Raw genomic sequence first — 22,419 nt, forward strand, 5'->3', positions numbered from 1 at the left:
ACTGCAACCTCTGCCTCCCAGGTTCAAGAGATTCTCCTGTCTCAGCCTCCTGAGTAGCTGGGATAGGTGTGCACCACCACGCCTGGCTAATTTTTGTATATGTAGTAGAGGTGGGGTTTCACCATGTTGGCCAGGCTGGTCTCAAACTCCTGACCTCAGATGATCCACCCAGCTTGGCCTCCCAAAGTGCTGGGATTACAGGCATGAGCCATCACACCTGGCCTTGTACAATGGCATGCTATATAGCGCTTTTTTTTAATGAGGCAAATCTATGTATACTTATAACAGAGATTGCTAGTTGTGCCCCAATATCCATCCTCCTCTTCCCCTCTGATTTTTAAGCTGGGTACATGGCTATTTGAAATAAAGAATAAATTTTCCAGCCTCCTTTGCTGGTAGGCGGGCCCCTGTGTTCTTGTTAACGTTTTTTTTGTTTTGTTTTGTTTTTTCTAGATAGATGTAGATGTAATGGCAGGAGCTCAGACAGCCATATTGGAACATGAGGTAGAAGCCCCATGTTGAAGATGGCATAAAAACAATAGAAGGATCCTAGGTCCCTGATAATTATGGAATCCTAGTATTACCTGGTCACTTACCTTTGGACTTCATTAGAGAGACAAATCAATGTCTAATTTTGCAAGGCACTGATGTTTTTAATTTTCTTTCACCAGCAGCCAAATCTAATCTTAACTGATACATATTATATTTGTCTGTTTTCACACTGCTGATAAAGACATACCTGAGACTGGGCAAGTTACTAAAGAAAGAGGTTTAATTGGACTTACAGTTCCGCATAGCTGGCGAGGCTTCACAATCATGATGGAAGGCAAGGAGGAGCAAATCACATCTTACGTGGATGTCGGCAGGCGAAGAGAGCTTGTGCAGGAAAACTCCCCCTTAAAGAACCATCGGATCTCATGAGACTTACTCAGTATTATGAGAACAGCATGGGAAAGACCTGCCCCCATGATTCAATTACCTCCCGCCGGGTCCAAACCATATCACATATAATGAGGTGGAATGATCTCTAAGATAAATTGTTAAATGCAAAAGCAAGGTGCAAGCAATGCATACAGTATGATATTATTTTTGGAAAAAAGTGCAGAAAGATGTAACTATGTTTGCATATGGGCAGCATTTTCCAGAAGTATATACTGTTAGAATTTTTCACCATGTGCAAATATAACTTATTCAAAAGTGAACTTTAAAAAATCGGTTTTAAACTAATTAAAAAATGATTTGTATTTCTAAACCATAACAATTTGATTTTTTAGAAATCAACATAGTTTGATGAAACTATGGTTGTTTTTTCTTTTCTTTCTCATTTTATATATCTGTAGGACTTTAAGATATTTACATGCAAAAGAGAACAGTCCCAGACAATAAAAATAACTTAGGCTTTAAATATTTCTGATGTGATGTTATGCAAACGCTTTCATTCCCAGGACCTCAAAGGTCAATATGTTGAACATACATTTTAAACTTGCAAGTCCATTCAGCAATATATATTGAGCATCTGTGATCTCTAAGGCACGGCTTTTAGGTAAACAAAACAGACAAGATATGTTTGTTCATGGAGCTTATGTTCTCACGGGACAAACAGGGTAATGTGATAAAAAGTGTGGCGAATTCCATTAGAGAGGGTAGTGAGGGAAGACCTCTGAGGAGGTAACATCTGTGCTAAGGCCCAAATGATGAGAATTCCAGGAAATGATCCTAGCACATGCAGAAGCAGAAGGATGCTCAGAGCAGTTGCAGAAGACCAAGGGGCAGGAAGAGTAGCTTCAGAAAAGGTAGCAGGGCAGCATCTGTGTGCTTCAGTGTGAGATACTCCGCACCTAACCAGAAGTGCAAAACATAGGGCTGGGTGCAGTGCTTCATGCCTGTAATCTCAGCTCTTTGGGAGGCTGAGGTAGGAGGATTGCTTGAGCCCAGGAGTTCGAGACCAGCCTGGGCAACTTAGGAAACCGGGTCTCTACGAAACATAAAACAATTAACTGGGCATGGTGATGTGTGCCTGTAGTTCCAGCTACTCAGGAGGCTGAGGGGGAGGATCACCTGAGCCCAGGGAGATTGAGGCTATAGTGAGTCATGATTGCACAACTACACTCCAACCTGGGCGATAGAGTGAGATTTTGTCTCAAAAAAAAAAGAAGAAAAAAAAAGTGTGAAAAATAGAAAGCCCATGATACCAAGAGCTGGCCAAAATGTGGAATAGTTGGAACTCTCATACTTGGCTGGTGAGAACATACAGTCACTTTGGAACACAGTTTAGCAGTTTATTTTGAAGTTAAGCATACACACATTTGCCATACGACTCAGCAATTCTGCTCCCAAGACAAATAAAAACATGTGTCCACAAAAGGAGTTGTACAAGAGTATTCACAGCAACTTTTTATAACAGCCTGAAACAACAAACAACCATAATGTCCATCAACAGGAGAATGAATAAATAAACTGTAGTATAACCATCTAGTGGAATACAATACAGCCATAAAAAGGAACAAATTACTTAATATGTGCAAAAACATGAACAAATCTCAAAAACATTATGTTGAACAAAAGAAGCCAGATACAAAAGAGTACATATTGTATGACTCCATTTATGTAAAATTCTAGGAAATATAAATCTAATCCATACTGATAGAAAGCAGACTGGACCAGGTAGGGATGGACCCTTGCTTGGCAGGTAGGGATTGATTGCAAAAAGAAACAAAGACAGCTGGTGCAGTGTCTCATGCCCGTAATCCCATCACTTTGGGAGGCTGAGGTAGGCAGATGGCTTGAGTCCAGGAAGTCAAGACCAGCTTGGGCAACATGGCGAAACTCTGTTTCTACAAAAAGAAAAAAAAAAAAGCCAGGTGTGGTGGCTCGCACCTGTAGTCCCAGATACTTGGGAGGCTGAAGTGAGATGATCACTTGAGTCTGGGAAGTGGAGGCTTCCCTGAGCTGCGATCTCACCACTGCATTCCAGCCTGGGCAACAGAGTAAGTCCCTGTCTCAAAAGAAGAAAAAGAAGGCCGGGAGCTGTGGGTCATGCCTATAGTTCCAACAGTTTGGGAGGCCAAGGTGAGTGCATCACCTGAGGTCAGGGGTTCAAGATCAGCCCGGCCAACATGGTGAAACCCTGTCTCTACTAAAAATACAAAAATTAGCAGGGGGTGGTGGCATGCCTGTAATCCCAGCTACTCAGGATCCGAGGCAGAAGAATTGCTTGAACCTGGGAGGTAGAGGCTACAGTGAGCAGAGGCCGTGCCACTGTGCTCCAGCCTGGGCAACAGAGCAAGACTCCATTTCAAAAAAAAGGAAAGGAAGGGAGAGGAAAGGAGAGGAAGGGAGGGGAGGGGAGGGGAGGGGAGGGGAGGGGAGGAAAGGAAAAGAAAGAAAGATAAGAAAAAGAAACGGGGAAACTTTTAGAGTGGAGGAACTAATCTATATTATCATAGACAATTACATAGGTAAACATTTGTCAAAACTCATCAAACTATATACTTAAATGGGTGCATTTTATTGTATGTAAATTATGCCCCCGTAAAGCTGATTTAAAACACACAGTGTGTGTGTGTACTTACTAGTCTGGTACATTATGTTTCTACTTCTGTCTGTTTTTTTGTTTTTTGTTTTTTGAGACAGTCTCGCTCTATCGCCCAGGCTAGAGTGCAGTGGTGCAATCACAGTTCACTGTAACCTTGAACTCCTGGCTCATGATCCTCCTACTTAAGCCTCCCAAGTTGCTGGGACTACAGGTGCGTACAATCACACTGGGCTAATTAAAAAAAAAAAAAAATGTAGAAACAGCATGTCCCTATATTGCCTAGGCTGGCCTCAAACTTCTGGGCTCAAGCAATCCTCCCAACTTCAGCCTCCCAAAGTGCTGGGATTATAGGCATGAGCCACCACACGGGGCCTCTCTGTATTTTCTAGAAAATAGCTTGCAAATAATTGTTTGTTACCCGCTCTCTATTTTCCCTTTATCCCCTGCACCAAAGTGAATTAAGCCCGTCACCTGGAATTTCTAACTATTAAGGCCAACTCCATCATCTCAGCCCTTGCCACAGAAATGTTTGTTTGTTTCCATTTTACAGGGGAATCTTAGAGAAGGCTTTTGTAGAATGGGAGGTGTCAGGAGAAAGCCCCAGAAGTGGGTAAGGAGGGTAAGTATGGTAAGGTAGTAGTTATCTTGCAGGGAGATACACTTGGAAGTTCAAAGAGAAGCATGGAGGCCCTCATGGTTTGCTAAGGAACAGCTCGTAGGGCCTAGCACTAGGAAAGGGCCCAGGCTCCATTTTGTAAGCCAATCCCCTCACTACCTGCCCCTTCACAGCAAGGAGCCAGATTTGTCTACCATGCCAGCCTAGTTCCCAGAGATCTGAGGGGTGCCATTGCATAGCTAGATGCTGCTTTCACCCTGGCATGCAGGGTGGTAAGCTGGCTCCCCTCAGGGAGATGCTGAGGCACCAGTGCCTCGTCTTCTGAGACTCACTTCTGACGGCAGGAACTGGGCCAACCCTTGAACTGAAGCTGGCTGTGTGGCCTGGTCACTCCCCAAAACTATTTAGTAAACTCTCATCACAGTTTTGCTGTCCTGTCCAGGTCCTGTGGGCACAAAGCAAAACTAATTTTATCCCAAAGTCAGGTGTGGTGGTGGGTGCCTGTAGTCCCAGCTACTCGGGAGGCTGAGGTGGGAGGATCACTTGAGCCCAGGAGGTTAAGGCTGCAGTGAGCCATGATCACCCTACTGCACTCCAGCTCAGGCGACAATGCAAGATCTGGTTCCTGCCCCGCCCCCCCCCCGCCCCCAAAACAAAAGAGGAAGAAGAAGAAGAAAGAAAGAAAAAATCTTATAACAAGAAGCCAGTATCAGTAGAGTGGGCATTAGTGGGCAGGGGCAAAAAGAGGGGAGTGACTCCGTGGGGCATGTGGTGCGTGAGAAGGATGTGGCTCAGGTCAACGGGAGCCACACTTGTTGAGGGAACCCTAGGACTAGAATGCGGCAGCAGCCAACGCCAAATCCTGTGGCCTAGAAGAGGGACAGCCCAATGGAATTTTGCCTCATTATGAAGACAGTTGGATCCAGTGACAATATTAGCTAATGTCTACTAAGCCCTTAATGAAGCTGGTGGTCTAGATGGTCTAAGGTGCCTTAACTAATTTAGTCTCCAACAACAACCTTGTGAGGTAGATACTACCACCCTTTGACAGTTAAGGAAATGGAGGCACAGAGGTTTTAAAAGACCTGCCCTTCTAGCAAGCGGCAGAGCTGTGACGTATACTCTAAGCCACAACACCTCTCAGAAGTCAGTGTAAGAGGCTGAAGCAGCTTAGCTGGAGGGTGGGGACCCAGGGATCAGCAAACGCTTCTGCCCTGGGGATTCTCATGGGAGCTTTTTCCCAGACTTAAGTGCTCAATTTGCATAAAGGGTAGCAGAGAATGTAAAAAGCAACCACTTGTCCAAAACTGTGCAGCCACCCAGGAGGGCTGTGACCTGCCTCTCTGGACTCACACCCTCACATCCTCTCTCCCCTGCCTGTCCAACTACTAAGCCTTGGGGTCCAAATATTTTCTTGACTTCCTGCCCTTCTCCCTTCCTTCTGACTGTCAAAATCTGTCAAGACTCAACCCAAATCTTACCTCTTCCAGAAATCCCTCACAGACATCCCTGATTGGAACAATCTGTCCGCAGTCCATCCACTGAGACATGAGGCTCTTTCAACCGAGGCCTGGGGTCACTTCTCAGTGGGTCTGTCTCCCTGGGGGCATAAAACCACAGGGCTTGCTTAGGAAGGGGCTGACACCCATCCATGGTTAAGCAGGTCCTTAGGGGGTTATGAGGACATCTCTCTTCACTGACTTGAAAAATCTTAGGCAGCCGGGCGTGGTGGCTTACACCTGTAATCCCAGCATTTTGGGAGGCTGAGGTGGGTGGATCACCTCAGGTCAGGAGTTCAAGACCAGCCTGGCCAACATGGTGAAACCCCATCTCTACTAAAAATGCAAAAATTAGCTGGGCATGATGGTGCCTGCCTCCCGGGTTCAAGCAATTCTCCTGCCTCAACCTCCTGAGTAGCTGGGATCACAGGCACCTGCCACCACACCCTGCTAATTTTTGTATTTTTAATAGAGACAAGGTTTCAGGGTAATCCTGAATCCCAGCTACTCAGGAGGCTAAGGTAGAATCACTTGAACACAGGAGCAGAGGTCGTGCCACTGCACTCCCGCCTGGGTGACAGAGCAAGACTCAGTGTCAAAGAAAAGAAAAGAAAAATCTTAGGCTTGGAGATTCACATAAATTCTATTTAAAAAGCAGGATGGGCCGGGCGCGGTGGCTCAAGCCTATAATCCCAGCACTTTGGGAGGCCGAGACGGGCGGATCACAAGGTCAGGAGATCGAGACCATCCTGGCTAACACGGTGAAATCCCGTCTCTACTAAAACACACACACACACACACACACACACACACACACACACACAAAAACTAGCCAGGCGAGGTGGCGGGCGCCTGTAGTCCCAGCTACTCGGGATGCTGAGGCAGGAGAATGGCGTAAACCTGGGAGGCGGAGCTTGCAGTGAGCTGAGATCAGGCCACTGCACTCCAGCTTGGGCGACAGAGCGAGACTCTGCCTGCCTCAAAAAAAAAAAAAAAAAGGCAAGATGGGCTGGGCAAGGTGGCTCACGCCTGTAATTCCAATGATTTGGGAGGCTGAGGCGGGAGGATTGCTTCGGCCCAAAAGGTCCAGGCTGCAGTGAACTGTGATCATGCCACCACGCTCCCACCTGGGCAACAGAGTGAGACTCAGAAAAAAACAACAAAACAAAAAAACAAAAAATAAGGCCAGACACAGTGCCTCATGCTTCTAATCCCAGCACTCTGGGAGATTGAAGTGAGCAGATCACCTGAGGTCAGGGGATTGAGACTAGCCTGGCCAACATGGTGAAACCCTGCCTCTACTAAAAATACAAAAATTAGCAGGGTGTGGTGGCAGGTGCTTGCTTAAACCCGGGAGGCGGGAGAATTGCTTGAACCCGGGAGGCAGAGGTTGCAGTGAGCTGAGATGGAGACATTGCACTCCAGCCTGGGTGACAAGAGCAAAACTCTGCCTCAAAAAAAAAAAAAAAAAAAGGTTGTATAGGATTTTACTCTCAAAATGTATTTTCTTCAAAAATATTCTGTGTTCTGCTGGGCGTGGTGGCTCATGCCTGTAATCACAACACTTTGGGAGGCCGAGGTGGGCAGGTCAGGAGTTTGAGATCATTCTGGCATCTGTGTGGAGAATGGAGAGAAGAGGATGGTATAAACCTGAAGGTGAGATCCTTCCAGCCCCTGTGCCATTAGAAGCCCTGGGAGGGAAGTGGTGAGAAACGCCAAGGCAGTGGTGGTGAGGCCTGAAGGAGGGGTTGGATGGAAACGATGGGACAAGAATAACCCGTGGGATGTGAGGACTGATTGGATGGGGTAGGGGAGGGTAGAATCTAGGGTGGCCCAAAAGTTTCTGTCCTGGGCTGCCATGTGACATTAGTTACCAAGATAGGGGAGACAGCTGGGGGCAATGGCTCGAATCTGTAATCCCAGCAACTCAAGAGGCCGAGGTAGGAAGATTGCTGGAGGCCAGGAGTTCGAGCCCAGCCTGGGCACAAGGTAGGGAGACCTCATCTCTAAAAACATTTTTAAAAATAAGCATCCTGGCTAACACTGTGAAACCCCGTCTCTACTAAAAAAAATACAAAAAACTAGCCGGGCGAGGTGGCGGGTGCCTGTAGTCCCAGCTACTCGGGAGGCTGAGGCAGGAGAATGGCGTGAACCCGGGAGGCGAAGCTTGCAGTGAGCTGAGATCCGGCCACTGCACTCCAGCCCGGGCAACAGAGTGAGACTCTGTCTCAACAACAACAAAAAAAAAAAGCTCGGTGAGGGCCGGGCGCAGTGGCTCAAGCCTGTAATCCCAGTACTTTGGGAGGCCAAGGCGGGTGGATCATCTGAGGTCAGGAGTTCAAGACGAGCCTGACCAACATGGAGAAACCCCATCTCTACTAAAAATACAAAAATTAGCTGGGCGTGGTGGCGCACGCCTGTAATCCCAGCTACTTGGGAGGCTGAGGCAGGAGAATCGCTTGAACCCAGGAGGCGGAGGTTGCAGTGAGCAAAGACTGTGCCACTGCACTCCAGTCTGGCAACGGAGCGAGACTCAGTCTCAAAAAAAAAAAAAAAAAAAAATTAGCTGGGTGTGGTAGCACACACCTATAGTCCTAGGTACTTGAGAGTCCAAGGTGGGAGAATCACTTGAGCCCAAGAGTCCAAGGTTGCAGTGAGCTATGATTGTGCCACTGCACTCCAGTCTGGGCAACAGAAACCCTGATTCTAAAATAAAAACAAAATAGGGAAGACGACAGGAAGATCAGGCAAGTGGCAGTGTCTGTATGCTCTGGGAGGGGTGGGCAGAGGTGATGGCCTCAGTGTGCAGCACGTTGTGTTTGAGTTCCACTCTCAGGAGTTCTTCTGCCTATGTGATGTTCCCCAGTCTCTCACACCAAGACGCACACACCCTTAGAAGACAGTTACTGTGTCTTGTGATTTCTGTGCCACCCCTCACCCTTCCTACCTGCCCCAACCCATCCCAGGCACATGCTCTGTACTCAGTGACTGCAGCTGAATAGGGTTTAATTGAATCCAAGCTTCCTCCCTGCCCAACTCTCAAGATCTGATAACTGGGTCGCAAACATTTTCCCCTACCTGGCTGGTCTCTGGATTTCTGCTGTGCTGCCCTGAAGGAGTCTGAGAGAAGCCACCCTTCTGTTGAAGGGGTCTAGACAGCTTGGAACCCTGCTGCCAGTCCCAAAGCTGCCACATCAACCTTGGGACTGAGCCCTCTTCCAAGCCTTCCCACCTCCCCATAGGGGAGAGCCTGGGCCTGGGGCATCTGCAGCAATGGGAAGAATGGATGGGCTGCAGGGAGGAGTGTGGCAGTGAGAGGAAAGACCAGCCTTGTGTTTACTGGTCTCACCAAACCTCAGCTCCTTGGAGACCTTTGTTCCTAGAAGTGATGGAATCCTTACCCCGCTCCCCCATCCCCATTCCTGCCAGGCACCCAAACAAGGTGCTATCCCAGAGTAAACCCACAGCTCTTGTGCACTCTCTCATTCCCATAGGGCCATCAGTAGGAAAAATTAATAGAAAAGACTCCAGTTGGATATAAAGCCAGAGGCAGCTGGGAACCAGCAACTGAGCCCACATTTCCCCTACAGCGTCCTCAGCTCACAGTGTGTGAGCTAGGCTTGCCTGACAGCTGAGGGTGGAGAGAAGCCCCCTATCACGAGACAGCGTGTGAGTGTGTGTGCCTGTGCGCCCGTGTGTGCACACATGTGCCTGTGTGCCCGTGTGTTCATGTTTGTGTGAGTGTGTGCTCCATGTGCACGTGTGTTTGTGGGGCTACGTGCCCATGTATGCATCTGTGTGTATGCATGCATGTGTCCACATCTGTGTTGCCCATTATGCGCCCATGTGCATGTCTGTGTGCGCCCTGTGTGTATGTGCAATGAATGTGCACCCGTGGCAATGCCCACCCACAGGAGGGGCAGGGGAGCTGTGGGAGCAGTGGGGGACATTTTCGCAAACTTGCTGTTGTGGGCAGGCAGCTAGGAGTGGGTCTGGATATGGTTGTGGGAACAGGAGTCATGTATTTGTAGTGGAAGGAGGATTTCTGCTCGGGTGTTTGTGAATGAGGACTGGACGACTGAGGTGGGGCAGCTGTGCTTCTGGCTGAGGCCCCGCCGTCCTTCCTGGGGTCACCTCCCAGGGCAGCCACCTTTGCCAGAAGTGCCCAAGTTTGATGCTCCAGCCTGGGCTGGCATGGCCAGCAGAAAGCACAATGTCTTGGAGGCCCAGCAGAAGGATGACATCAGTCTCTGAATGTTGAAAAGGGGCATGTGAAAGTGTAGGGCGGGAGGAATAAATCCCTTCAATTCCTCCAAAAGTGACTGACCCCATCTCCCTGGAAGGCTGTGCCCTAGGATGGGAGAGTTGCAAAATGGAGGAGGCTCTGTTCTTGTAGTGGAGACCTGGGTGACACCATCCCCAGATGCCCAAGGACTGGGGGGCCTCTGGGGGTGGCATTTGAATTAGGCCAGAAATGATTAGGAGAATGTCAGAGGAAGGAAGTGGGAGGGGAAAGGGGGCATTCCAGGTGGCAGAAACAACCCAAGCAAAGGCACAGAGGCAGGAAAATGCAGGGTGTGCTTGTGAGAGCCAGAGGTCCTCTGCAAGCTGCCTCCCGCGTGTTCATGGAAGAAAGCTGAGACCCAGAGAGAGGAAGTGTTTCTAAGACCTAGCAGTAGAAATGTGGTCCTCTTACTCCAGGTCAGTGCTTTTTGTTACCCTAAAAAGCTTGCAGGAGGGAACACCGGGGAGTCGGCTGTTGGTTTGGTTTCCTTTGCTTTCTTATCCCCATCTAGGGCTAAATCAGGGATCCCTGTTCTTTGCCTTCCTCTGTCAGCAGCTAGCTGTGTGATTCTGAATAAGTCACTTCCCCTCTCGGGGCCCCTCATCTCCAATATGAAGGAGGTATAAGGCCTGGCCTCACCTGGGAATGCCAACTTGGACTCCATAGCAAGCTAAAATGTGGCTTAGTCATCCTCCTATCCCCAGCACCTGGCAGAATCTACAGCACGACATAGATGCTCAAATAACTGTTTCTGAATGAAGAAAGGAAGGAAAGAATGAAAAGCATCATAGGCCGGGCGCGGTGGCTCACGCCTGTAATCCCAGCACTTTGGGAGGCCAAGACTGGTGGATCACGAGGTCAGGAGATCGATACCATCCTGGCTAACACGGTGAAACCCCGTCTCTACTAAAAATACAAAAAAATTTAGCCGGGCGAGGTGGCGGGCGCCTGTAGTCCCAGCTACTCGGGAGGCTGAGGCAGGAGAATGGCGTGAACCTGGGAGGCGGAGCTTGCAGTGAGCCGAGATCACCCCACTGCACTCCAGCCTGGGGGTCTGAGCAAGACTCCGTCTCAAAAAAAAAAAAAAAAGTTAAGCATCGTGGCTCTTCCCTAGCACTCTACTTTGATAGCCTCAGCCTCTCCCCTCCCCAGGCAGGACAAAGGCTGTAGGAGTCCCAGACCTTGAAGAGGAAGGCAAGAAAAACAAATAACCTAACTACGCAGGGGCCCTAACCGCTCCCTCTGGGGGGTGCCCCTGAGAGAACCTTTCCTTGCAGCCTTGGCCTTGCTGAAACTGTGCAGTGGGGAGGGCTGGGAGGAGGGGCAGGGACCTCTAGCAGAACAGGAGGCAGCTAGCTGGGCCTGAGCCACGGCTGGACCTACCCTTGCCCCCTCCCAACTCACAGCCTCTCTGCTCCAAGAAGTGTCCCAAGCCCTCTGGTCCCAACCCTGAGGGGTCGGGCTGAGTCTGAAACCTCCTGTTTCCCAGGCCAATGATACCTTCATTTTTTTCCAATTCCAGTAACCCCCTTTTTTGAGGCCTCCCTTTCATGTTAAGAACTTTATTGCTCATTTCCCTCTTCTATGACAGCAGCTGTATTTCTTTTAACTTTGTAAAACACACACATGATCTATGGTGATAGATAGAAATCAGAATCAGTTGCCTCTGTGGTGGAGATTGACTGGAAGAGGGCACAAAGGAATTTGGAGGTGGTGAAAACGTCTGAAATCTTGATCTAGGTGATGGTTACATGGGCAGATATATTTGTCAAAATTTATCAAGTTGTACACTTAAGATTTGTGCATTTTACTGTATGTGGAATGTATGTACATTATACCTCATCAAGTACTGCTAGCATCTAAAAGATGCACATACGGAAAAATACACGGAATGGACATGCTCAGTTGAATGAATTATTTAGCCAGCGCCTTTGAAACACCACCCACAATGCCTGGTGCCCCTGTGTGGTCCACAGAGCCTGGCTATAACCAAACCGTTTCCCAGGGACCCCACCACCCACAGACGGGGCACCTTGACTCCAGACACTGTGTGCCTCTTGCTTCCCGGATTCATGGAAACACAGAGACCAGGAATGGGGCAGGGCCTATACATAGGCTTTGGAACCTAGAATTTCCCATCAGTTCAACCCCAAGCTTGACTGCAACTCCCATTCTAGTGAATTGAAGGAACAGAAAACACACCATTTCCCCTTTCTGGGGGGGCGGTTTCCGTACCCGGCCTCCTCCAGTGAGTCTTGGCTGGGGGTTGGGGGTTGTCCCTAGTTAAAGTCAAGGAGAACTGTGCCTTCCCTGCATCCCTGCTAAAAATAACCCGAGGCAGTGTTGCTGCCACTGAGCAGCAGGAAGGACAGAGTCATGTTTTGCTTTAAACCTAGAAGCAGCTCGGCAGTTGGGGGCTAGGGCGGGGTGGGAGAACAGGCTAGGGATCTGAGAACCCTGGCTGTGCTCTGTGCACCCCCACCCCCAGCTGCAGCTGGTCTTCCGGGGGTGCCTGGGAGGGGTGTGTGTGTTAGCGCGTGCACGCGCATGTGTGGTGACAGGGCCTCCCAGCAGCAGAGCAGGAAGCCAGGGAAGGCTGGGAATGGGTGGGGAGGGGTCTCTGTCCTGCTAACTGGAGCATGCAGCTGGAGGGCCCCGCGTCACGTACTCCATGGGGTCCCTACCTCCTCTGAGAAGCGTTCTGTCCCTGCAGCCCATGCCAGGCTCCCTGGGGGTGGGAGAGGCTAGCCTTCTGCAGCGTGGCTGCCTGCCCCTCGGGGGCTCCTTGAACACACAGGGCTGGGGATTGTCGCTTCGTAGTCCCTGTCTCTGTCCGGCTTCTGCTCTGCCCAAAGAGATTGTGAGGTCCTCAAGGGTGGGTGCAGTCCGGCAGTGAGGAATTTCCCTGGAAACAGGAAGTACAAGATGTGTCAATGTAGGATCCTAGCAGAGGAGTGAGAGGCTGGGTAAAGGGAAGGGAAGAGGCCCTCCTGGCTGCTCACTCTTGCTCTCTCCTCCCACCACTCCCCTGCCTGTCTCATGCATCAGAGGCCTCACATTGTTGGCCTCTCTTTCTCTGTGCATGTTTTGGGTCCCCAGCTGCTTGGAGCCACCATCATCCTGCAGTTGGCCTCCATTTCCCAAGGTAACAATAAAGAAGAATCACCATTAATTTCACAGGTACCCCATTCCGGGCACTGTGCTGACCCTGATGTGGATGATCTCATTTAATCCTCCCAGCAAGCCTGTGATATTGGAATGATTACCATTCCTCCCTATTTACAAATTAGGAAACTGAGGCTTAAAGTGGTGAAATGCTAGTCTAGGATCCCACTGGTAGTACATGACAAAGAGAAGGCTTGAAGTCATGTTATGGAACACAGAGCACGTCCAAGATGACTGTCCAGGAGACAGTAAGAATTTTAGGGCCGGGCACGGTGGCTCACGCCTGTCATCCCAGCACTTTGGGAGGTTGAGGTGGGTGGATCACCTGAAGTCAGGAGTTTGAGACCAGGCTGGCCAACATGGTGAAACTCTGTCTCTATTAAAAATACAAAAATTAGCCAGGCATGGTGGCAGGCACCTGTAATCTCAGCTGCTTGGGAGGCTGAGGCAGGAAAATTACTTGAACCCGAGAGGTGGAGGTTACAGCGAGCTGAGATCGTGCCACTGCACTCCAGCCTGGGAAACATGGGAAACAGAGTGAGACTCTGTCTCCAAAAAAAAAAAAAAAATTTTAGAAATTTGACCATTCTAGATAATTTAGGACACATGGTTGCTGAACTTGATGCTTTTATTTAAAAAAAAACACACATACACACACACACCCCAAAATACCTCAAAAATAGTGGCTTTTTTTTTTTTTTTGATGGAGTTTCGCTCTTGTTGCCCAGGCTGGAGTGCAATGGCATGCTCTCGGCTCACCACAATCTCCGCCTCCTGGGTTCAAATGATTCTCCTGCCTCAGCCTCCTGAGTAGCTGGGACCACAGCCATGTGCTACCACGCCCGGCTAATTTTGTATTTTTAGTAGAGACGGGGTTTCTCCATGTTGGTCAGGCTGGTCTCGAACTCCTGACCTCAGGTGATTTGCCCACCTCGGCCTCCCAAAGTGCTGGGATTACAGACGTGAGCCACCGTGCCCAGCCGACAATAGTGGCTTTACAGCCAAAATGTGTACTCCCAGTTGTGATTCTGACCAACAAACTAACCTTCCTGACCAAGCCTCAGTTTCCATCTCTACAAAATGGGTATAATAACCCTTGCAGAGGATTACTGAAGAGTGGTGGATTTGAACCCAGCGTTTTTTCTAAACCTGGAAAACACAAAGCTCTTTCATGCCTTGAGGACTTTGCATGTGCTGTGCTGTTTCCTGTGCCTAAAACCCTCAGCCTGCAGATGTTCACATGACTGGTTTGTTCTTGTCAACCAGGTCTCAGCTCAAACATAACCTTCCTCAGAGCAGCCTTCCCTGACTACTCAGCAGAAGCCCATCACACTCCATTGCATCCCTGTTTCATTTTCTTATTTGCACATATCGTGATCTGAAATTTTCTTTCTTATTTGTTCTGTTTGGTTTTTTATGGCCTGTCCCCTTCCCAACTGCCAAGGATATACGTTTCTTGAAAGCTGGAACCTCTGTGGGGTTTAATGACCCATTCATGGTGCTCAGAGCAGCACCTGGCAAACATCAGAGCTTGCTAAACATTTATGAATGAATGAATGAGCTTTGGAAATAGCATTATATTTAAGTGACTAACTCTCACAGGCCTTGCTGAGGGCTGTGATTGTGGGCTAATGGGGGATCAGAGGAGAGTGCTTTGGGCCTGGCTCTGACCCAGGCTCAGCTCTGAAGCTCCCGGGCTGCAGGGAACCATGAGTCTGCCTGGGCTTCCGGCTGCTCCAGGATAAAGGTCAACTCTTGTTGGAACACGAGGTTCTGCACCATCTGGGCTTGCCTGCCTCTGGCCTCATCTCCCTGGGCTCTCCAACCTGCACTCCATGTCCAGCCAGACCAAACAACTCCCAGTGCCCACCGGAGAACACCGGGCTGCTTCACGCCTGTATGCTTTTAAACACACTGTTCCTTCTACCTGGAACGTCCTGCACCCTTGCTCTGCCTGGCCAGTTCCTCTCTCCCTGAACCTTCTGCTCTGGTCACACCCAGTCCCCAACTTCCCAAGACATTATAATGATCTGTTTTTAAGTAAACCAGGGACTCAGACTTCCCAAGTAGCCCATAGGAGGGCAGCGACCAGGTTTTGTATCCCCAGTTTATAGCACAATACTTGGCACACACACAGTAGGTGCTTAATAAATGCTCAGGCATGGCCAGGTGTGGTGGCTCACGCTTGTAATCCCAGCACTTTGGGAGGCCAAGGTGGGTGAATCATGAGATCAGGAGATTGAGACCATCCTGGCCAACACAGTGAAATGTCGTCTCTACTAAAAATACAAAAAATTAGCCGGGCATGGTGGCAGGTGCCTGTAATCCCAGCTACTTGGGAGGCTGAGGCACGAGAATCGCTTGAACCCAGGAGGGTTCAGTGAGCTGAGATCACACCACTGTGCTCCAGCCTGGGCAACAGAGAGAGACTCTGTCTCAAAAAATAAATAAATAAAAATAAAAATAAATAAAGAAATGCTCAGGCACAGGTGTTAGACTTTGGTTCCTAGGGCATTAACTCAATTCCTGGGACACACAGTAGGTGCTCCATAAGTACCCACTGGATTAACAAGGCTGAGCAATCTGACACTGGAAGAAGCTTGGGACAAGGTGAGGCACAGGGCATGCGGGTAGGAACAAATGGAAGATGCTTCCTGGGAAACAAGATGGTGTCAGAGGGAAGAAGGCAGAAAGGATTTTGGGAAAATTCCCAGAAGACTGGAAATACAAAAAGCAAAAATAAAAAGTAAACACAGATAGATGGAGGCAAACAGGACTCTCAGTGAACAAGGAGAGAGAAATTCAGAAGGAAAGATAAACAAAGAAGAATGAACTGAGAGAAAGAAGAAGGTCAGAAAGACAAAATGTGCCCATGAAAGCCATAGAGGACAGATTGCCAGAGACCAGGACAGACCAACTAAATACATTATGCCTGGTGTTCCTGCTTCATCCCCTGGGGGCAGGCAGATGAGGTTGGCATGGGCAGTGTGGCGCTGTGGTCCCTTCCTTGGGTGATAGGGCTGAGTGAAAGCCCACACATCATCAGGACATCTTGGAAAACTTTTCCTCTCTTAGCTCAGGAGAGGCCCTGGGATAGGAAACAAAGCACCCCAGACAGCAACTACAAACCTAGTTTCTTGCCCTTAGGCATGCAACTTAGCTGCTCTTGCCTCAGTTTTCCCAGCAGGAAAATGGGTCTGATTCTTACTTTAGAGGCATATTAAGATCATACTGAGTTAAGGCAGGTACATTAAATGTACACAGCCTGATACAAATGCCAGGGATTGACATAATGGTGGTGCTTTCTCCCAAAGGCCTGCTGTGAACAGGTCCTAAGAGAGGCTGTGTCACTGTCACTGGGTGCTGCAGACAGACCTGACTTCAGAGTCCTGGAACCCAGGCTCAGCCCTTGGTTTCTGGATCCCAGAGCCAAATCAATACAACCAGGCAGTTTATTCCTGGGTGAAGGGTGAGGGGCAGCAGGCATGCCAGGCAGCCAAGAGACATACGGAGCCCACAGCCAGCAGGCCTGTCTGTCCAACTCCACTGCTGAGACTATCCTCTGGGGCCTTGCTAGCATCCAGATTGCTGCCTGTCAAATGGGCTAAAAACAATTTTCTAGCTGTCAGATCACACCTCAAGGCATGTAGGAGCTCCAAGGAGGCAGAGTTCTCCTTCATTTGAGGGGAGGAGGGAGTAAGACTGGAGGCTTGAGAAATGGAGGATTTGCATTTTAGGTACATAATCTGAGCAAACTCAAAGACTATTTTGAAGTGCTGGCTTTGGCCAGGTGTGATGGTGCACACCTGTAATCCCAGCTACTTGGGATGTTTACTTAGGAGGCTGAGGTGGGAGGATTGCTTGAGCCCCAGAGGTTGAGGCTGCAGTGAGCCATGATCTCCCCACTGTACTCCAGGTTGGGCCACAGGGTGACACCTTGTCTCAAAAAAAAAAAAAAAGTGCTGGCTTTGGTGTCAGAAAGACCTGAGTGTGAATCTCAGCTGAGCTCTGTTGTTTTTCTGAGCCTCAGTTTCCTTAACTGTCAAAGAGGGCTAACAATAGCGTCCACACCCCAGAATTGTTCTGAGGAGTAAATGAGATCCTGTAAAGAAAGACCTGAACCTCAACCTTGGGTCTAGTAGTGAGTCTCCTGCGCCACAGTCTTTGGGTTCCAAACACTGGTGGGGGTTGCTGTGCAGAGATAATTCTCCATATAAGCAATCAAGATTAGCCATCGATGTGAATAATAATATCCCATGCTCCTGCCGGAAGAAGGCCAGATCATAAACATATTGGTCTCTCAATATCTAAGCCACTTTGAGGAGATTAAACTGGTCACAACTCAGAAAATCATTGAGAAATCATCAAGCGTCAAATTCCATCAGGAATGTGTGACTCCTGCGGGTGACAACATAGGTAGATTCCCCTCCCTGCCGCCAGGCCCCCACCTCTGCCTCTGTTCTCTGTGACTGACAAGGAAGGATCCATAATGACCAGGTCTGCCAAGCTTTTGGAGGCAACTTACACAATGCTGTCACTGGGCTTGCCTAGCGGGGCTAGACAAGCGCTTGTCATAGTGCTTGTCTAGCTGGGCTCAGGAATATTGCTAAAATGCTTGGGAAACAAGGCTAGCAAGGGGAGAGGGATCAGCCTCAAGGGTCCAGAGAAACTCCAGACCTGGTGTGGAGATTCCACAGCTTTAGAGGCAGTTTCAAGGCTGGGTGATGGGAGAAAAGACTGGGGACTTCACCCTTCTGGAGTCTAACTTCTACAGGGTCTCTCTGCACCTCACCCTCCCACCCCCAGCAAGAGTTTAGAACCTAAAGACTGGGAGTGGGAAGCAGGAGACTCATTTCTTGATCCATGGGGGGTTGGGGAGCCCAAGTGGAAGATGGGGAGATGAGAGCAGAGGTAACTGACAGCAGGATGCCACAGCTAAAGAAGGAAGTATAAATATAAAGCGGCCAGTGTAGGACTGGACAGAGGCCATATGAAACACACGGTACATTCCGGCCCCAGCGTAACAAACTGTACCAGCCTTTTTGAGAGCTGTGAGCACTAAAAAGGGGAGGGAAGAGAGCAGAGGTTCCTTCGAGGTTGGCCCTGCCTCCTCCTCCCTCACTTCTCCCACAGCTCGGGGCACCGCAGGGAAAGTCCTGATGTTCCTTTTGCAACCACAGGAAACCTACCATCTCTGCTCACACTCTGTACCCTGTTCCTCTCAGTAGCTCCAGACTGGGAGGGAGCAATAAGTGTGTATGCATGGGGTGTTTGGGGGAATGTGGGGTGCAGACAGCCACAGCAGCCTAGGTGACACCCGGAAAGGCGGCAAACATCACTGGATACCGACTGGAAGTCACAGCCTGTAAGGGCTGCAAGAGAGGCACAGATGACGGTGAGGAAGTGCCTTGTCCTAGGTCACACAGGCAGTTGTTCACCAGGGTGGGACCAGAGTGTATCCAGAACTAGGCAGTGCTGGGCAGCTCTCTTGGGTGTAGTATGTAGGAGTGGCAGGCCAGAGAAGAGACAGGGCCCAGGGACTGAGGGTGGGGAGCCCAGATCCAAGGCTGCCTCTATGCTCTGGTTGGCTTTGGGAAGGCAGGCCTGGCTTGGGCACCGTCCCCTCCAAGCCTCCCAATCCTATGCCCCCAACCTTAAATATTAGAGATAATGTATGTGAAGTGCCTAGCGTGGAGGTTGTTTTGTGGTGATGTCAACCAGAATGAGTCACATCCACCCCTCCCCTCTCCTCCTCCTCCACACACACACACATAGCTCAAGGCCTAGAACCTCCTGGGATCTTTCTCCCATATCACCACCTTCTTTCTTCTGAGTCCCTATAGCTATTACACACATTTGGTACTCACCACCTGCTGGCTTGGGTTATTATTTAACCTAATATGCAGTGTGTTTGTCTCTTCAATTGCCCAAGGGGAGGATATCATTTCAATACACCCAGTATTTATTGAACATGAACTCCGGTGCCGAGCCTGGCCTGTGGGGGATGAGTTGGAATGGTGGCGGGAGGCGGGGGCAGTAGAGGAAAGGGCTCAAAGAAGAAGCAGACTTTGTTTCTGCCTCAAGGACTTTCTAATCTGGTTAGAAGAACAGGATTAGTAAACAGATCGCTAGAATATGAGACAGGCCACATGCTGTGCCGTGAGAAAGGTACAAACTGAGTGTGCTGGGCGTTCAGAGGAGACGAGAATCAGATTTGGCTGGCACTGTTTCAAGGAAGCGTTATGAACTGGAGCAGCAGAGATGGGTAGACAGGGAGGACGGGCACTCCTGGCATGAGAAATGGCACAGCAAACTGTGGAGGTGGAAAGGAGGGAGAACAAAGGACTTCAGGACTGTGTCTTAACCTCATAGTGACATTCTCTAGCAGGACCCAACACAGAGCCTTCCTCATGGCAGACGTGCTATATAAATGCTTTGTCCCCTCCTTGGTTTGGAGAGAGTGGGATCTTTAGGACCAGCACTTAGTGATGTCTTTCCACAGAAGGATGGGTAAGGAGAAAACGTGGCTCTGAATAAACCGGGGGTTTGGAGCAAAACACAGGGAAGGGTCAGATTCCAGGGTCAGCTTGGGGTCGTCTTCCTTGGCCTTGCCCTTCTTCCACCCTGTCGTCCACACCCACCCGCCAGTGTCTGGGCTCTCCCTACTCCCGGCGTTCTGCCAGGGATTTCCCAAACCGTCCAAAAGGGCTGGGCTTGGTTTGCCAGCCCCGGGAATCCCTGGAGTCTCCGTGTTCCAGGCTGCTGTGAAGGATCAGGCAAGGGAGGCTAGGAAAGGGGAGGCTCCTCCTGGGGATTGCTTGAATTGGCCCCCTCAACACGGGCTTCCGTTGTCACATGACTGCGTCCCAGGTCTCGCAAGTCTGGGGCTGGCGAGCTCCAGCTATCCTCCTCTTGCCTCCTGGACTGAGCGCTGGAGAGGCACGGACTGAGCGCTGGAGAGCGCTGGCGGCAGCCTGGGTGGCTCCTTCTGCTCGTAGAGCTCCCCACACCTGCTCCCTCCCCCAGCTGTGCTAATGCAGGCGCCACCCAAGCCTGGGGTACCCAAGCAGGGGCAAATGGGGGATGGCTAGGCCTGGGTGCTCCAAGGCCGGTGAGTGGGCAGGGCTGCGGGGCCCACGCGCACCCGGAGGTTGCTCGCCAGCCCCTGCCCCAGCGTGCAATCGCATGGTTGCGGCGGCCGGGAGGCTGCGCGCCGAGCGCAAGCCGCGAGCACAAACAGGGCGAGGAGGCTGGTGTGAGCGCCTGGGCCCGCTGCCAGCGCGCCGGGGCTGGAACACAATGTCCCGAGCGGGCGGGCGGGCGGGCGAGCGCGAGCGAGAACAGCCTGACTCAGCAGCTGGGTAAGTGGGTGTGCTCGCTCACCAGATCAACCGCTCTTGCAGCCTGCGGTCAGCGACGACCCGGCACTCGGCGGCTCCCTGGAACGGGAGGGGCGAGCGTACGGCCCGCTCCTCTGCTTGCGCCCGAGCCTACCGCGCTGGACCTCCACGTGGCCGGTTTGCGCATCTCTCTGCCATCTCGCCCCTCTATTAAAGCGTCTCCCAGCCCCCAGCCTGAGCGCGGCAGGCTCTGCCCACCTGGGAGGAGCACTCTCCTCACCCCACCCGACAGGTGTGGCCAGGCACACAGCTGCTGTGTACATGTTCTGTTTTCCCCAAACCTCACCCCTCTGGGACGCCTCGGAAGGTCTTGGCATGGGGGATGTAACTCTTAGTTGCAAACAGAAGTAGGAGTTTGTTCTGAGGTAGTGGCGGAGTAGGGAGCCGAGGAAGAGGATCCTAGGAGAAAAGTGGGACATAGGGCAAGAGGATCTCCCCTATCTCTGTCCTCAGCTGACCCAGAGTTCAGAGTCTCTTCCTGCCCCCTCCCCTCAAAACCACAAGGCCCCTGAAGATTTCCTCCTCGGAGGGAGGGAGAGGCAGGTGGTGTGGTGTTTTGAAGCCTGAGACCCTGCTTTTCTGCCCCCACCCCCAAACCACAATAAAGACCCAGGAATCCTGCCACCTAGCCACAAAGCTCCTCCTTCCAACTCTATGCAGGGGAAATGGGGTCCCATTTGGGGTCCCCACTGGGGACTTATGCTGTCTCCTGGCGTCTTGTGGGGCCATTGTGATGATGACAGCAGCCCAGAGCAGGGCTCTTCCTGGGGATGGGGACCTGTCCCACGTCCCAGCTTCCTGGGGTGCCTGTGCAGTGCCCTGAGGGATGCTTTGTGCCTGGAGAGTGCCAGGGCAGGCGGGGAGGAGTGGTTCCGGGAAAGGCCCTGGCAGGCAGCAGAGGCCTGGGCTCCAGGGCCTTTGAGGGTGGGCCTAGGGGAGGGACCTCAGGCTGCTGAAGTGCCTTACCTGGGCTTCCTGCCATCTGATGGCATCTCTGGCACCCTCTGTGCCTAAAGATGCCAACACAGGCCTGAGCCGTGGACCCCCTTCCCATACATACATACATCACACTTCCTACACAGGCTGTCACCCAGCCAGTGCACACTGCATCTCCCAGTTGGGAGGCACCTTCACTGCCATCTACTCCCACCTTCTTCCTGATGCTTGAAATCTGTTCATGATCCCAGGTCAGTGATTGCTCGAGGCTATGACAGGGACACTCTCAGACAGCAGCCCACTGCTCTTCCGGACTTCCCTATCTCCAAGTCCAGTCACCTACGGGACACCTGCCCTTACATGGCCTAGAAGTGACTGGACTCATATTCATGTCCCTCACACCAGCTCCTCCCCATTGCCCACCATGACCCTCCCAGTCCTGAAACTCACTGCAAAGGTAGATTAATGTTTAACTACTTTCTCTCCTTTACCATCCTTATGTCTGATATCTTATCAAATTCTTCCCTTTGTTGCTTTTATTTCAAAATATATTGTTTGTTCATTACTTTTCTCCTTCACCCTTTCCCCTCCAGCCCCATAGATTCCACCTTTGGCCCAAATTCTCACAGCAGCTGCCACACTGTCCTTTCTTTTTCCTTCCTCCTACACACCCTGCTGGAATAATCTTTCTCAAACATCATTTGTTGTGTATGTTATCAACTTCAGACTCCTCAACCAAGCACAGTGAGTACACTAGCTAACCTGTGTATTCTCTGTGAGATGGGACCTGAATTCACTCATGGCATGTCCAGGCCACAGGGTTGAGTGCAGTGCCTCCTGCACAGCAGGAGGGCAGCAAATGTTCCTCAAGTGACCCATCCATTTGGTAGTGTTCCCTTTCCACCGTTCCGATTCTCTCTCCTGCCTTGGTCTCCCCAGTCCCATCAAGCCTATTGGCTTCCCAATGCTCACTGGGGCCCTTT

General features: G+C 50.6%; 1 long non-coding RNA gene across 3 annotated transcripts; it reads right to left on the reverse strand.

The window, feature by feature from the left end:
* Positions 1-838: 838 nt before the first annotated feature.
* On the reverse strand, positions 839-21,122 carry LOC117087111. Of its 3 annotated transcripts, XR_004438684.1 has the most exons (4): positions 20,484-21,122; positions 12,620-12,840; positions 2,305-2,405; positions 839-896 (listed from the first exon to the last, which is right to left on the reverse strand). It is a non-coding gene; the product is annotated as an uncharacterized LOC117087111 (long non-coding RNA). The 3 variants fall into 3 exon arrangements; XR_004438683.1 differs by lacking the exon at positions 839-896 and having other exon boundaries at positions 2,174-2,405; positions 20,484-21,113; XR_004438685.1 differs by lacking the exons at positions 839-896; positions 2,305-2,405; positions 12,620-12,840 and adding an exon at positions 19,042-19,413 and having other exon boundaries at positions 20,484-21,100.
* Positions 21,123-22,419: the final 1,297 nt, after the last annotated feature.

Source organism: Trachypithecus francoisi, unplaced genomic scaffold (assembly GCF_009764315.1).
Source record: "Trachypithecus francoisi isolate TF-2019V2 unplaced genomic scaffold, Tfra_2.0 Lachesis_group10, whole genome shotgun sequence".
Lineage (NCBI taxonomy): Eukaryota > Metazoa > Chordata > Mammalia > Primates > Cercopithecidae > Trachypithecus > Trachypithecus francoisi.